The 17,414-nt window shown below is 39.1% G+C and overlaps 2 long non-coding RNA genes across 2 annotated transcripts in view; one reads left to right on the top strand and one right to left on the bottom strand.

Annotated features, from left to right (window-relative positions):
- Nucleotides 1-17,414, top strand: part of LOC115834679 — a 185,186-nt gene that overhangs the window by 92,292 nt on the left and 75,480 nt on the right. The window lies entirely within an intron of this gene.
- Nucleotides 6,163-17,414, bottom strand: part of LOC115834680 — a 48,054-nt gene continuing 36,802 nt past the window's right edge. Inside the window, exons 3-4 of the long non-coding RNA XR_004029564.1 lie at nucleotides 13,894-14,062; nucleotides 6,163-6,403 (exon numbers count right to left, since the gene is read on the bottom strand). This is a non-coding gene — a long non-coding RNA (uncharacterized LOC115834680). The remainder of the gene's footprint in view (nucleotides 6,404-13,893; nucleotides 14,063-17,414) is intronic.

Consider the following 17,414-nt stretch of genomic DNA (forward strand, 5'->3'; position numbering starts at 1 on the left):
CAGTTCTGCCCTGGACTGGCTTTGAGCATGCTCTCCAAGGAAATGATCTCTACACTTAGACATTTGATTCAAGGACACACCTTCAATGTTTCTGAAAGTCAACAAAACCTCTTCTGACTGATGCATTTTTTTTTTCTTAAGATAAGTTAGCCTTAAGTATCTCAGTCAACTTCCCTCTGGGACTCGGGAAAGAAGTTTTTTGTCTTTTATGTTCTTTATTTTCTTTTAATTCACCTCCTAAAGTTGCAATTCTACCATTGCTGTTGACAGATTCCATGGATTCTTCTTGACTTATTTTTATACATATAATAGCATAATTTTACCCTAATAAAAATAAGATTATATTATATGCACTGGTGTACAATGGTTTTGGTTTTTAATGAACAATGTGCTGTGGACACATTCCACATATAACTGCTTAAAAATAACTCCACTGTAGAGTAGTATGTAATTTATTTTAACAATCCGAAATTTGCTCTATCAACTATATTTCAAGCTCTATGATTTCAAATATAATAGTCCAGTTCTTCCTACCAAGCATTTGGCTCAGGTATGAAGAGAGAAGAGTCTTCCCTCCAGCCAACAGTTTTCCTTGGGATTACAAGGGAGATTCCTGGAGCCAGAAGACAGGAGGGTGTACACATCTACTCTCAGGATTTTCCGGGTGCATGTGCTGCTCGTCTGCATACTTCTGAGTATGAGTTTCTGTGGGTGCACACTTATGAAAGGAATCTGAAAGAAATTGGATCAACAGCTAGTAGAGGTAAAAAGTCATATGACAGAGAAGCAGTATAGCATAGTTGTTGAGGTTAAACTACCCACATTTAAACAACTCTGCATCTACCAGTTGTATGATACAAGAAAAACCTGCTTAGTCTCCTGGGCCACAGTTGTCTCATCTTTAAAATGGGGATAACAATAGAATCTGCTTTAAAAATTGTTAGAAGTACTAAATGATTTAAAACCTGTAAAGTGGTTATACAGGCCTGGCACATAATAAATGCTTAATTAAATGTTAATCAAGCCTTGATATGTACCTGGCAGTACAAAACAGGAAGAGGAGGCTCATCCGAAGGCTGAGTGCCATGAGTCCGGCAGCAGCTGGGAATTCTGGTGGTCAAACAAGAGGGCTTTCTAGCCCCACAAGTGTGGACAGTTTTGGTCTTCCCAGCTTCAAGCCCCAACTCTTTGGGGACTTTACCAACCAACCACAGCTGACATATTTTTGCTCTGTTTCTCTAGTACAGATCAATGCTGGAGTGGTGTAGGGTACGTGCATGTGGCCCCAGCCCAACTGCCATTTGATGCCAGTTAAGTGGATGTGGATAATTCTGTCGAGTGCATTGTAGGGTGTTTAGCAGCAAGCCTGGCCTCTACCCACTAGATGCCAACAGCACACCCTCAGCTGAAACACCCAAAAATGTCTCCAGATTTTGCCAAATGTCCCCTAGAAGGCATGATGGCCCCTGACTGAGAATCACTGATGTAAACTGATATTGGATATAGAAGTTGCTTATTCTAGCACTTTCTTGTGTGTAAACTTTATCTGTTTTACTAGACTCTGAGAATTCACAGGCGGGGACCACCTTTATACACCACCCACTCACCCACCAGCACAGTGCTCGATCCTCAGACTTCACTTAAATACTTATTGCTTAACTCAAAACAGACAATCAAGCTAGTTGGTTAACATTTTAATTTCTGATTTGTACTAAATTTGATTTAAATGAAGGTGACATCAAGACTAATTATTCCTAAGCTTTGAAATGTCAATTACTTCAAAACACATCCTTTTCTTAAAATATGTAACATAATTCAAGCTGGGTTTATTTTTGTCTTTTCTCTGATCACAATTCCATACATACTTCACACAATAGCTGGGATATATAAAGTTTGGTTTTAATTGCCGTCTATTCATTTTCCTCTTTACAATGAACTGGAAACATCTCAAATGCACTGAGGACTTCTTCTAGCGATCCCTTTGTCACTGGTGTCATGATGTTCTGAATTTTAAATCACTAGTGATGCTCAGCCTAAGAAGAGGCGGGGGGATTTCGCTCTGTGCCTCACACATGGCCTGGCAATGTCTGTTCATAATAGCCCTCGCAGCAATGCTCAAGGAAACTGTTTGTTCCCTCGAGAGGCTTATTATCCTGACATTTATCACATTCTGATAAATAGAAATTCCGCACTCTGAATTTTGCTGCAATTTCATATTTTATACTTCTTTTTGTCTTGCAAATAGGGGCACACACGTGAATCTAAACACCAAGAAGCACCCATGGGAATAAATGTGCATGACTATGCTCATCCCTACTGAAAACTGCAGCTCATTGTACTGAGGGTGTAAAGCTGTGATTGAGAAACACATCTGTGGCAACTTTCTACTGGAGTCCTAGAAAACTTCATAACATTGATGAGGGAGTTTAAAGGCATATGTGTGAATTTCCAACAGACAGAGGTGTAGCATCAAGTGAAACCAAAGAAACTTTTGAGAGGGGGCATTTGCATAATGGACCTACATGGGGTCAGGTGTGGCCCTCAGTGTTGGGGCTCAGGATTTGAGCTTTGCAATCACACTCATGGGGAGTGGTGCCAGAGACAGACTCACATGTCTGCAGCTCCCGAGGCTATGCCTATAACTTGTTTGCAAGGAGAAGCGGAGCAGTTGGCAGGGCAGCATCTTATCCCCCATTGGCATTGCTATAACAGGCTAGGTAGTCATCAGAAGGGAATTTAATAGGCTTGAAGAAAGTGTGAAGGGAAATAGATATATAGTCTAAAGATGGACTGCTTTCCAGCCAAAAAGCCCAAGACATGCATTCCCTTGACAGGGACACACATGCCACCCATAACAACCAAGTGGAATTCTGCCCCTTATGATCCTCCCCTTTGGCTTGGATTCTGGTGGCATTTGATTCAAGGACACACCTTCAATGTTTCTGAAAGTCAACAAAACCTCTTCTGACTGATGCATTTTTTTTTCTTAAGATAAGTTAGCCTTTAGATAGTTAATTCTTTCCTGGCATCCCACCCAGGAAGCAGAGAGAATGTGGGTGAACCCTAAGGCAAAGGAGACTCAAGTCTTGACCAATGTCCTGCTGAAAAGTGGGAGAGTGATTAAAAATATCAGGTTCATGCTGGACTGAAAAGAGCAAATTTGGACATCTCCTATTTTTTCTTAATTACTCTGAATATCTTTGCTTTGTTTCTTGAAGTGTAGATTTAGAATTTAACTTTCAGAAGACATTTTATTTTTCTCTCTTTTAAATCTTTGTTTGAGGATGAAGGTGGGAAGGAACCACATTTTTTACTTCTGTGACAATGAATGAATGTGTGAAGCAAGATGAAATTTATAAAGTGCCTGTCCCCAACAGAGGCAGTGCTGCAGAACTGTGAAGAGTGTGGACTCTTGAATTGGACTGCTGGGTTGTGAATCCTGGCTCTCTCACTTCTTATGTTGGGGTAATCACCATTTTAATGTCTCCGTTCCTTCATCTTTAATGTGAGACTAATGAGAATACAAACAAGGGTTATAGAGAGGATCAGCTGTGTTAACAGAAATAAAAGGCCCAGATCCATGCCTGGTATATAGTACAGGCCTTTCAAAACATTATCACTGTTTTCTAATCTGATCAACTAAAAAATCTGACAATTTTTGATAATTTTTTTAGCAAAAAAAGAAAGCCCATTATTAAACTTTGTTTTGAATGTTTTATGTGCAAGCCCATATCATCTCTCTCTCAAACACGGGCAAAGGTATATAAAATTACAGGTTCCAAGAGGCTTAGAGATCCTCTACTCTCCTCACTGTGTGTCTCAGGAAGGTGGGAGCTCATGTTGAAGGTCACAAAGCTGAAGTCAAGGTGGGTGGGAGGGCAGAAATAAAATTCATCCCTCTAGATTCCTGACTTTCCACCAAAGAACTCTATCTTGTGCTATTGATGGCCACATCTGATGAAATTCACAGAGGAATTTGACCAGAAAATATGATATTAAGAATTTTTCTCCTTCTTCTTTAGACTTCCAGCACCATAGATAGATAGAGATAGAGATAGATAGAAGATAGATAGATAGATAGATAGATAGATAGAACACTAACTTAAGACTTTCTCATTGCAACTGTGCCTCAGAATGTGTGAGTTGTTCATGAAATCCACCTGTAATGGGAGCAACAGGAGAACGTGTAATCAGTAAGAAGAGGAGATGAGAATGCTAAGGGGCACTGCTGTGACCTGACTGTCTATAAGTAGGGCATTATCACCTCAGGGTTAAGCATGTCTGCTCATGTCAATACTTGATGAGAGAAAATAACAATATAAATAGATTCTTACCTGCACACATTGCATTTAGAATGTATTTGGTGCCAGGATCTTAGGAACATTTAGAAGAATTATTTTATTTAAAGTCTCAAAAACTTTCTGTGAGGAAAAAACAAATCTGAAAAGCCTCTTCTACCAGCAAGAACAGCAGCATCTGCTTAAGAACACATAGCAACCCTACATTCAGATTAGGACAGGAAATAAAAAAAAATAACATATCCAATTGAAACTGCGGGAGGACACAGTAGACAGAATGTAATTAGTTGGGTTGACTGTCAGCCAAAACCTCAGGCAACCACCCCCTTGCTCTTATGAAAACTGCCTGGAGATTTTTAATGATGATGAGCAGTTAGGATCTCGGTTTTAAATCTTCTCTGAAATGCAGGGCGCCATCATTCCCTCCAGCGACGCTGGGATATTGGTTCTGGGTTGGCACTGAAGAGCTCTGGAAAAGGTGAACCCTAACTCCTTAAGCAGCAGTGACTTCTGTTACAAAATGTTTGGTGTTGTCAATTCTTTAACGAATCCAGCTGAATTTATGATGAGTTGGGTGATTTAAAAATGAAGACACCTTGCTCTATGGAATTAAAATTTGGGATTTTGGAACAAATATCTCCATTTTAGTGCTTTTCTCAGCAAACAGTGATGGGAGGAATTCTGGATTAGGAATTAAGGGGTCCATGGCCAGACCTGAAGATGCTCAGTGCATGATGGGCATGGGCAGGTGCTACCCAATTCTGCTGCTGTTCCTCCCTCAGGTTCCCAAAAGAGCCACTGTAGGGGAATGGAAAGAATGGAGACACAGAAGCCAGAACTGGCTTTGAATCCTTGCTCTGTCTCTTACTAGATATGTGATCTTGGGCAAGCCCCTTAAGCAATCTCAGCCTCAAACCAAAGAAGGCAGAAAAAGAGTTGGGCCTCTTCGATTTCTCAAATCCCTTTAAATGATAAAATATGTTACCTTTATGAATATATACAAAGGGTGCTGTTGATGGTGCTTTCCTGTGCCTGAGATTAGAGATCTGAAAGACCAAGCTGATCCAGGCCTCCTTCCATGCAGATTGTGTGTTTAGTCTGTCCTATGGCTAATGACTGCAGCTGCTTCCTGCGGAGACTGTTATAAGATCTATAAAAGGCCGAGATATTATGGTTTCAGACACAGGTAATGAGCATACACAGAAACCACGTGGTTTTTTCTTTCCATTTGGATTTTTAGTTTGTAGGCTTTCTACACAGGAGTTCATGGGTATGATGCCAACTCTCACAGACAACAAGGATTTATTGTATTAATAATCTGCAAATTATGGATTGCAAAACCAAAGACATTTGGGGATTTCATTGAATTTCTACCAAAAAAGATGCCTCCATGCTGAGGTTTTCAAGTTTTTCACTGTGCCCAGTTGAAATTAATTATAAACTATACATCTATTTGCATATTAATTATGAAAACGTACCATGGAATATATTTAGGATAAAGTACAGCAAAAAAAGACAGTAATTTATGACTACTGTGTACCAAATCAAATGAAATACCCAACTAAGAGTATTTTCCAAAAACAGGCTTTAAAATATATCTTTCTTCAATGCTATAGGAATTCAATCCATTCAAATCCACAAACAACAAGCCCATTTGCTAATTTCTTGATTTCAGATTGTTTGGAACTGTATCTCCTTGAATTATGATGGGAAACCAATTCCAAAATCAATCTGAATTTTTAAAAATTTTTTAATGATAACCATAATCATGGTCAAATCTGTTCTATGGATGTGGCTCCACAAATGTGGGCCAGAAAATATGAATCTAAAAATTGAATCCATAGTTAAATAAGTTGTGCATATGCTTGGTTTTAAAAAAATGAATTCTTTTATCGCATATTACCTTTGATGTGCCATACATTATTTTAAGTATTATGCAAAGTGTTTCACAAGTTTCTCTGACCAAGGAACACTTTTTCACAGAGCATCATCCTGGACCAGTGTTCTTTGGGAAATCCTGGGTCTGATGACTTGCCATTGCTGCCATGTGTCTCCATTCTCTGGTTTCTTCTTGGCTTCCTAGGTTCTGCCACTGTGGCCATCACCTGGAATTGGAGAAAGGCAAATGGAACAGACCAACTCAGAATTACAGTCCTCGTTTATTTCATCAGCGGCTGGCCTGTACTTACATTAGCCCTTTCTGGCTAGAGCTTCATGTCTCACCCACTGTCTGTTCACTTCTGACCTGAAACAATGGGACTGCAAAAGAGAGAAGGAAAAATATCTGGTGGTCAGGCTAACTCTGTGTACCCCATTATGAAGATGTTTTCCATAGGAGTTCATTGTCACAGGTGAAATTTAGGAGCCATAGCCAAAGATTTCTTAAGGCTTTCTTCCAATCAGTGTGCCACAGCTATTTGATATGTCAGTCTCAGCAGCTGAGTTCTGGGAAGATTCATCCCCTTCATGAGCAAAGGGAGAATGGAAAGGGGAAAAGTCCAACCCAAAGAGGGGAAAATAAAGGAGAGAGGGATATAACATTTTTTAAGCTTCTGTTATGTAACCAGTACAGTGCCAGGTGCTTTGTATACCAATTTCAGTTCCAATCCCCATATTAGGATTGAATTTTAAAAGGCTATAGAAGTTAAGAAAAAGAGAGAAGAAGAAAGGATGATGGGGAAGCTAAATGAATATTTCTGTCTCAAGGAAAGAGCTACGACACCTCTTCCAGAATTCCACCTGGGCCTTTATCTGTCCCTTCCTACTGGGACAGCAACTTCTCCCTTCATTCATATTCCAACCTCTTTTCTCCACTTGTTTCTTTCCCTCTTGCACACTAAAAATCTGACTCTTCATCAACCCACCACCACCTATGTCTCTTCTTTATTCACATTAAAACACCCTCATGCCCCTAGGTTTCCACTGCCTTTTACACTCAACTCTCTGCAATCTGAATTTGGCTCCACCATGCCGTACCCAGTTTAACCAGTGGGATCATCCATAACCTTTCAATAGCCAAATCTTAAGGGAAATATTGAGTTCTCCTCTTACTTGAAGGCTGTGTCACAACTTGCATTCTTGATACTTTCTTCTCTCCTGATTTATTACAACTGCTCCTTTGTATTTCTCTTAACCCTTTGATTCTTTCTGAGTCTTCTTGCCTGGTTTATCTTCCTCCTCCTCCTCCCTTTAAACGTTGGTGCCTCCAGAATTCCTGTTCTTATCCCTCTTCTTATTTTACATACTCTCTTTGGCTTATCTCATCCACTATTCTCCCTCTAATCTTCTAATCATTATGAGTTCCTGTTCTACAAATGTTGATGCCTCCTGGGTTCTGTCTTACATTTTCACATGTTTGCTGGACACTGCCATGAGGAAGTTCCCAAAGCAAACCCATTTTATTTCCCCTCAATTTTTTCCTCCTTCAAGAATCCTGTCCTGAATGGCACTTTATTTGCCCAGTTACCTAAATCAGAAACCCACAAGTCCTCCCCAAGTCCAATTCAGCTTTCAACTGCCTCTCCTCTCCCAAGCAAATCTGATCTTATCATTAACACACAGGCTTTAAACACATCCAGGGCTTCTCCATTGCTTGCAGTTTAAAAAGCAGATGTCTTGTATGGCACTCAAAGCTCTTTAAAAACTGGCTCTAACCTGTGTTTTCAGTCTCGTCGCCCATCATTCTCATTCCCAGATTCTCATCATGACTTGCATAACTTAAATCATCCTTCACTGCTGGTAGCTCCCTAAATATTCTGGATTTTCATTCATCTTGATGCATTTCCTGAGGATTGCTTTCTTGAACATGACCTTTTTATGTGTATTCTTCAAGATCTACCTCCTCTCGGAGAAACTCTCCCAGTCTTCTCCTTTCTGTTGTCCCCTGAGTCATGGGTCGCTCTGAGTTCTTTCTGAACCATTATAGGGAATTCTAGTGTAGGGCTTCTTACATTGAATTGGAATTATTTGTCCAAGTGTCAGCCTTCTCAACTGGACAGTAGACATTCTTTCCTCTGCTCCTTTCTGGCCTCCAGCACAGGCTGACACAGTGCCTAGTTACATGCATCATCAATTGAAACCTCTCCCTTAACCCTGGTTGTCTCAAGTGTCACTGATGTCCAAATAATATAGGTGTATCTCTCCCTTTGTACCTCTTCTGCCTCACCTCATTACTGCTTCTCCTTTGCAGTTAGCAGATATAAAATGTGGGTAACTTGCATAATTTCTCTATGCTTCACTTCCTTTATCATTAAATGAGAAGAGTAACAGAACAGAACTCAACCCAGGGACTTCTTACAACAAGGATTCAATGAGAAAATGCATGCACCATTTTAGCACAGTGCCTGAGTTATAATATATGCTCCATAAATATTAGCTGTTGGTGTTGCTACTACATAAGGAAGATTTTTTTACAATTCAGTGTTTTGATGTAGCCTACAGCAAATTAAAAGCTATCCTTACTCATGTTTTGTTTTACCCTTTTTTCTATTGCCTTTATTGGTTTTGTATTGACAATACCACTTAGCACAGAAATTTCATTTTAGATTTCATTCATGTGCATTGGTCATTTTGTCTACCCAGTATTTCTACATCTTTTCTTTGGTATGAGCATTCTAGCTGTCTTTTGAGAAATTACTATCCCTACGTTTTATGTGGTCCTCCTAATGGACTTGTCAATCACAGTGTCCTGCTAGCTACATCTTCCATTCACAAAGTAGGGACATGACATGGCCTAAGCCAGGATAATCTCTATTCTAGAATTTTGTCACAGGACCAAATCTACTGATACTAACTCACTCATAGTCAATATTATACATATCTCAGAAGCGATTTTAGCTCTCTATGTTCTGTTGCTTGACTCTTACTTTAATTGTGGGAGTTTTAAGTTCACTGTCTTTCTAACAAGTTAATTCTTTCCCTTAAATTGGGCCAGATTGTTATTCTATGGCTTTCAACAAAGTAACCATAGCAGATAAAACATTGCTCAGCTGCATCAACACTGAATGAACAACTATCTTTTGAGCAAGTGAGAATTGGAAGGTAGAAGGTAATTCAATAAAGCATGAGACATAGTTCTGGTTTAAAAGAGATTGCAATTCAAATAGAAAGAAAAAACAAATATGGATAGAAATAAATTAATTCAGGAACAACTAAATGATAAATAGTGGACAATTAAGTATTAGGTTAAATCATATGCAATTTCTCTTTTCATAAGTTAAAAAAACTATTGGCAATTTCATGTGGGTTAGTGTAATTGAATTCTAATGGAACATAAGAAAAGAAGGGAAAAACAGAAACAAAAACAAGATGAGCACTCTACAATGGGAAAAGCTCCATGTAGGAGGTGAAACTTGAGCTGGACCTAAACGTGTGGACAGGATTTGAAGAAAAGGAAAAGGACTTAGTTGGAAGGAAGAAGTGAATTAGGAAAGGCATAGAGATGGAAAAAGAACATTCACCTTGAGGATCAAAAAGGAGCTCAGCTTGATGTCAGAAAAGGACATGTTTGGGAGATCAGTAGAAAGCATGCAGGGAGAATTGCATGAATAGCTGTAGTAGACAGAATAATGGCCCGTAAAGGAGTCTGTGTCCTAATCTCCAGGATCTATGAATATGTTAGGATACAAGACAAAGAGGAATTAAGGTTGCAGATGGAATTAAGATTGCTAACCAAATGACCTTAAAATAGAGGGATTATCCTAGTTTATGCTGTTGGGCCCAATGTGTTACAAGGGTTCTTTAAGCAGAAGAGGAGGCAAAAGAGAAGTTTGCAGCAACATGCTTTGAAGCTTTGCTTTGCAGCTCTGGCTTTGAGGATGGAGGAATGACACCACAAAATGAGAAATGTGAGCAGCTTCTAAAATAGGAACACGGCAGGAAATGGATTCTTCCTTCCCTGTAGCCTCTGTAGGGAACACCTCTCTGCCCAAACCTTGATTTTAGCCCAGGGAGATCCGTGTTTGACTTCATACCTATAGAACTGTAAGATACTTACTGTGTGTTGTTTTGAGCAACTAAGCTTTTGACAATGTCTTACTGCAGCAACAGAAAACAAATATAATGCTATTTAAAACAAGTAATAAAAAAAAATAAGATATGGCTACTGACCAGTCAGAATGAATGCCCAACCAAACAAAAGTACCTGCTGAACATCAGCTCAGAGTAGATGGGATATAGCCACGTTACAGAGGGCTTTGAATTCAATTCCATGGATAACATGTCATCTATTGAGGTGTTAGGTATGAATGTATTCTGGTAAAAACAATAAGATCAATGGATATTATCAGTGGCCTCTCTAACACATCTCTGTCCACACTGGAGTAAATTTTCATTTAAAAGTTGCTTGGTTTAAACATACCAGCATTTTTTAAACTCTGTATGATTCACCTGTGGGACCTGCCAGATTATTTTGTTTGATTATTTATGCTTAAATTATTAATGCAGCAGATAGTGTTGATGTTTATTGCTCATACTAGGCACGGTTCTTTGGCAGTCACTTTTCTCAGCAAGAGAATCAACTAAATGAAAAAAAATTAAAAATTCATAACATTTAAAGCCTTCTTTTTTGTATAAGTTATAAATTAGATGGAAGAATGGAGTTTTTTCCTCTTTCCCCGAAACACGAGATGAAATGGCAGAGATTAGAACATCAACAAGGGACCACTTCTGAGTCTAAAAGTAAAAAAGGATGAGATTACATCAGGAAGTTTTGTGGCTTATTTTGGAGGGTCATCCTAGAAGAAAGGCCAACTTTGTCACTTTTCTTCTTCTTTTCTTATATACAGTCAATAACTCAATCTTTTTTTGTCCAAAACTATTTAATCTTATTTACACCATTAGTGGTTAGAAAAATGCCTTCTAAATTTAAAAAAAAAAAAAGCTATTTTTGTGAATGAAACTCTCATACATTGGAAGTTATTTATTCTGTGGGTTCTACGATGTGGTGCATGCATTCCCGTATGTTTGACTATTAAAAGCAAAGCCACATGGTATAAGAGATAGGGCATGGGCTTTAGAATCCAATGGAGGGGTTTCAAATCTCAGCTCTTTCATTTACCAGCCATGCTGTTGGAGCATGTTAGTTGAAAGTGTCCTATCTATAAAATCAGGATTAAAAAAGGCCTCAGCAGGCTATTAAGAATAAAGCTCACACATATATAGCTTACTATGTGCCAAGTACTATTCTACTTTTTACACCTATTAGCTCATTTAATTCTCACAACAACACTATGTGCTTGATCCTATTTTACAAATGAGGAAACCAAGCCTTAGAGATATTTCTTATAATTTGCTTAAAGTCTCACAGCTAGTAAGTGGCAGAACTGGGATCTGAACCCAGGCAGTGTGACCCCAAAGTCTATGATCTTAACTGTTTAGTCTAATTACTGGTTTCCTTCCTCATTTCTTATCTGAAGGATTATACAGGCAATATTCAGCTTAAAAATAGGTTCTATTTTAAAATTCCCTTTGAAATTGTTGATTTGCCACTTTGAATTTATTTTATCCCAAAATTGTGCTACCAAAACAATAAATCTATTCCAGGTTATTAACAAAAAACAAACATATAAATAAAAATCAAACCTTTCATGGAAATAAAATATTATATATTTGTAATGCTAAAGAAGAAAAGTACCATAGAAGATAGTATAAATGACACCATGAAGACGATTGAACATTTCTAGCCCTCAGTTATCTTATTTGTGAAAGATCCTAGCTGTCCCTAAGATCCGAATTAGATGAGAATAAGGAAGTAAATGGAAATTGTGGTGGGAAATCTGAAGGGGGAGTTTAGGGTACAAGAATACACTTGGAATTTGATGATATGGGCTTTTATTTTGTTTAATTTCCCTTCAAAATGTATAAATTCCTTTCTCTTGATATAGATTCACCACCAGCACTACTCTAATTACTTTTCTTCCTGAGAAAGAGAAGGAGAGGGAAAGCAAGGAAGAGGAAGAGAAAGAGAAATGGATAAAAACATGGTCAAGTAGAAGAGTCTGTGGTGAGCTGAGGAACAAGAAAAGATGGAGGTGGTAGTTGGAGAAATTGAGGATACACATGAACCGGTGTCTTAGGGGACCAAATAGCTGCTGAACTTGGCCTTCATAGTAGTAGTGATGGCAGTGATGATGATTTCAAGAACTATGAGGTATGAGGGCTGCTTTGAATGAACTGGGGGACTTATTGGAAGACAATGACAAGTTCAAGGCTTTAAACTCTCTGCTCAAATTATAGTAAGAGAACTAGAAAGCTTTTGCTATGGTGGCTTCTAAAGATTCTCTTCCTATAACCATAGAGCTGACCTAAAGCAACCTCTCCTTCTCTTTCTCAAGAAGAAAAATAGTTAGAGTAGTGCTGGTGGTGAATCTATATAAAGTAAGAGGGAAGTGAGAGTAAGAGGGAAGTGAAGTAAGACAGTATAAATGGCACCAAAAAGACGATTGAATATTTGCAAATCCAGACTCTGTTAAGTGCATCCATATCAAGAAATTCAATTCAATCCAATGTTACATTCCATCATCTAACTCTTAGAAGTCATTCCCACACACATGCTAGGCTTCTATCCTTATAAATTAACAAAATTTTACTTGTTTTTGTTTAGTGGAAGCAAGCTCTTCCCAGATCAGACTTTGTACCCCTGGCACTTGCTAAGAAACGATCCTGGTTATAGGTCTAGAGATAGTAAGCGGTAGTTGGGGTAAGTTTTAAGGAGAATAGGCATTCTCTTGCAAGGCAGCTGCCCCAAGTGAGGTTATTACAGGGTCTTCAAGCAAAGGGAAACTAGTTTTCTCGAACTGAGGGGAATGAGCTGCTTCTACTGGGAAGGGAGGCTCATAGCCATTTGGGGATTCAAGATTCTCAGCTTTGACTCAATCGGTCCAGATGCCACATCCAAAGAGTCAAGGTCCCACTTCTCCCCAGTCAATACCCTAAATTTCACATAAGAAGGTTGGTGAGTCTATGTGACTTTGCAATCCACATAATAAGAATCTGAGTTTGATTCTCAATTAGGTCAGCTCTATAGTTATAGGAAGAGAATCTTTAGGAACTGCCATAGCAAAAGCTTTATAGTTCTCTTACTATAATTTAAGCAGACAGTTTAAAGCCTTGAACTTGTCATTGTCCTCCAATAAGTCCCCCAGTTCATTCAAAGCAGCCCTCATACCTCATAGTTCTTGAAATCATCATCACTGCCATCACTACTACCATGAAGGCCAAGTTCAGCAGCTATTTGGTCCCCTAAGACACTGGTTCAATTGGCACTTTATCACAATTAGTCATAATTAGTCAAGATGCCACTGCATGCCATAAAATACTACTATTTCATTTCCATTAGCGGTGTGCAACATTGCACTAAAGCCCGGGGATTTAAACCAATCCAATAACTCTATTTGGAGGACCTCTCTTCTGTGACTTCTCCTGATATAAGTACTGTACATTCAGGGTCCATGAGAGAAATAAAACCACATTGGGAATTTCAACTGGGAAATTTAATAGAGGAATTTAGAAAATTCCAGAACAAAAAGGCAATCCAGCCAGAGATCTGGTAGTTCAAAGGAGGGGCCAAATAGAGAATTTGAGGCAGAGAAAGTACCTGGATGCTGCAGTTCCTTGACGGGGTATGAGGAAGCTGGTTCTTTGTGCTAGAAGGAGTGGGAGATGCCATTCGCAGAATAATGCTATTGGAACAGCTTAGACCTTGAAGGAAGTAGTCTCTTTTCTTCTCCTGGCTTTATTTCTCTAGTATTTTCTATTGGCAGAACCTAACTGGAAATAAAGGAAAAATAGTTTTCAGAGTCCTGGTTGCAGTATCACAGAACAGATCATAGAAGGCCAGGTATGGAATGAGAGACAGTAACTAAATCACTGCACAATGAGTGAGAGGTGAAGGAGTTGGCAGTTACATGTAAGGAGCATGTGTGGCCAAACCATTCACACAGTGCCTATATGTACGTAACTATAGCCATGGACTAAGATAATCAAACCATTAACCAAACCAGTGTAGCCAAATTGGTTTAAAAGTTTATTTGTACCAAACTGATAAACTTTTTTTCTTAATTTGACACTGTTTTGGAGATGTTGCACATCAAGCTTTTAGCTAGCCGTGTGTACAAAATCTTCCAGCCTAGTATAAGATGAAGAAAATATCTGCTGCCATGATTCCCCATGGACAACTGATAGACACCATGAGCAACAGGACTTGGATTTCTGAACCTTTGCTCTGTGGCAAAACCATAAAAATACCCCCATGTGAACCGGAAATATCTTAGGCTAATCCACTTTATCAGTGTAAACCTGAATCTGAGTCTAGTGTGAAGTACAGTGACAACTTAAACTGTGTTGTTAAATAAAATATCTGACATAAATGTATAGATGAATGAATAATTTAGAAAGTGAATATCTGATCCATTTTTGTTACAGATTTCAGGTGAATCCAGATTTGGAGCTTGAATGACTCAAATGCTTTGCCTACATTGATCCTACATTCAGGCTGCTTACATATCTCTTGGCTTCTCTGAGAACCAGATTGTCACCACTTAGAGGTCTGTTGGAATTTTCACAAAACCTTCTCAACTGATTTCTTCTTCATGGGAAAGTAAAAGCAATGAAAATGCCTTCAAGTTAACCAGGTCTTATTAGGTACAAATTGTTGCAAGGAAAGTGAGGTGGGATGGAAGTGGAAGGTTGTTTTGAAATCATCTTACAAATGTCGGCATTCAAGACCTGAATAATCCAAGATAACAAGAGCAGATCAATGATCTCTATAGAGAATGCTCTACAAAGGATTTGGAAGGAACAGTAAACCCACAGGGCATTCAACCCTCTTCCTAAGAACAATGGGGCTCATAGGGTTCACAAGATACAGGAAGAAGCTCCTGGAGATGCCAGACAAAGAAAGAAAGGTGATCTATCAACCTCCACCTGCTTTACAAACTGGCCAAAGACAACCCCTGCTTAGCAGCCTCTTGTGGATGAGGCTAAGCTGAGTGAATGGAGTTGAGTGGAGATGTTCCCACCTTGCGGGGCTTCCTAGAGTGGCTGTTGCTTCCTTCGATGTCACAAATTGGGCAAATCCTCCAACACTAAGGGACCCCAGATTGTGCTCCAGCTTTCAGAGGGAGGCTTTCACAGCAGCTTTCAGCCGTGGGCCGTAATGGTGCCACATGCGTCACTGGGACTAGGATCTGTCCCCTGAGCACTGCGGTCAGAGGCCCAGTGAGTGATGTGGTCTAGGGCCGTGGGTGCTCACTCACATTCTGCTTTGGTCTTGACCACAGCATCAGAAATGATTTGACGCATTGGGTTTGAACATGTTTTGAGTTACTCTGTATTGCATACACATGTAAAACAAATCTGGGAACCCACAAGTGTGTGACCAATTATTTTGCTCCTCTGCAAAGTGTTTATTAAATTTTCAAAAACGAGATGATACAAAGAGGCAAACAACAGAAGCAATCACAAATCCAAAACAGTTTTCAAATCTATAAACAATTTTTGAAAAACATTCAAGTAACTTTCCAACTGTGTTGCCAATGCAGTGAGGAAAACAGATCTTTCTTAAGGTTCGGGAAATTTTCAAGTGTGTCAGAGTGACCCGCACACATCTGTTGGGATGTTCTGAGTGGCAGTGAATTCACGGAGAAGCTCTTGCTCCAGATTTTCAGGATACAAAAGCATCAAAAGCAAGGCCTTGCATCTTGGTGCCCTTTAGTGACTCTAGGTCTCTCAAGATTGGAAGCCCAGAGACCTTGGTCCAAGACCAACTTCTGTGCCTAGTCATATAAAAGATATTGGACAAACCACATTGAGCCCTAGCCCTTTATCTATAAAAAGAAATGCTTTGTCAAACCATTAGCAGTGACTCATTAAGAGGTTTTAAAGACAATTTAGTGGGTCATACCAATATTTTAGAAGAAAACGAAACAGAATCAAACCAAAGAGAAAATATCAGAGTGTATTACAGGTAGCGAAAAGTAGGCCTTGTTTTAGGAAATTTCTGTTTCAATACATGTGTGTATTGAAATTTTTTTGTTCCTCTATAACATGCATATTAACTTTTAAAAATGAAAAAACATAAAGAGGTAAATGTTAGAAGCAATCACAAACAAGCCTCAGTTTTTAACAATTTCTGAAAAACATTAACTTTCCATTTTACTGGCAAGTAATATATTTTTCTATACTAGGTTATACAATTAAGTGTTTTTCTTAATAAAGATTTTGGTCAAGAGGTTTAAAAAACACCCCTCTTAAGTTTCTGTCCAGCTCTAATATTCTATGATTCCCAGAGATAGAAGGGACCTGCTCACTGCGCCGTAATGATAATACTCTCATGTAACATTTTTTAGCACTTACTACGTTTCCAGGCACCATGTCAATTGCTTTCCATGCATCATCTCATTGAACACTCCCAACAACCCTATGTGTTAGGTAATCATGATGCTGTTTTACAAGGACTGAGGAAATTAAGCAATCTTGGAGAGGTTCAGAACATATAGTTAGCAGGAGAGCCAAGATTTGAAACGTACAGGCTGACTCCCAAGTCTTTAATTTTTCTTATGATTTGCTGCCAAACATGTGAGATTCTGAGCATCAGTTAGTAACTGGGCCTCTGGTACAGATGGGCGCAGGTCTTTTGCCTGAATTTCCATGTAAAGGAGGATGACCAATCATTTCCCTTCCTCTTGACTAGGGGAAGGTGCATTGTACATTTCAAAAGCCTGCCTAGCCCAGGGAGATAAGGGGGTCGCTTTATCTCTTTGCATTTCATTTTACTCATCTGTAAATCAAATTTCCCTCAGTGTCTTCCAGAGTCTTCATGAGTATCAGAGAAGGCATAATCCATACACGTGGCTTCATTTAAAATGAAAATATCAAGGAGTGTCATTTTCACAAGTATCCGCACACTCTCTGAGGCTGAGAAGAAGAGTGTAGCTATGCACACTGCAGTGAGAAGAAAACTTCAGCTCAATTGGAGGATGTAAAGGTACAAGTAAGGTTTTAGCAGAAGCACTCATGAACCCCACATGAAGTCTTTCTTTTTTCCTAGCTCATACCCCCATTAACGCATGGATGCTGGCTTAACTTTACCAGGAGTCAGAATAGGCTTCTGTGTGT

Source organism: Nomascus leucogenys, chromosome 4 (genome assembly GCF_006542625.1).
Source record: "Nomascus leucogenys isolate Asia chromosome 4, Asia_NLE_v1, whole genome shotgun sequence".
Taxonomy (NCBI): domain Eukaryota; kingdom Metazoa; phylum Chordata; class Mammalia; order Primates; family Hylobatidae; genus Nomascus; species Nomascus leucogenys.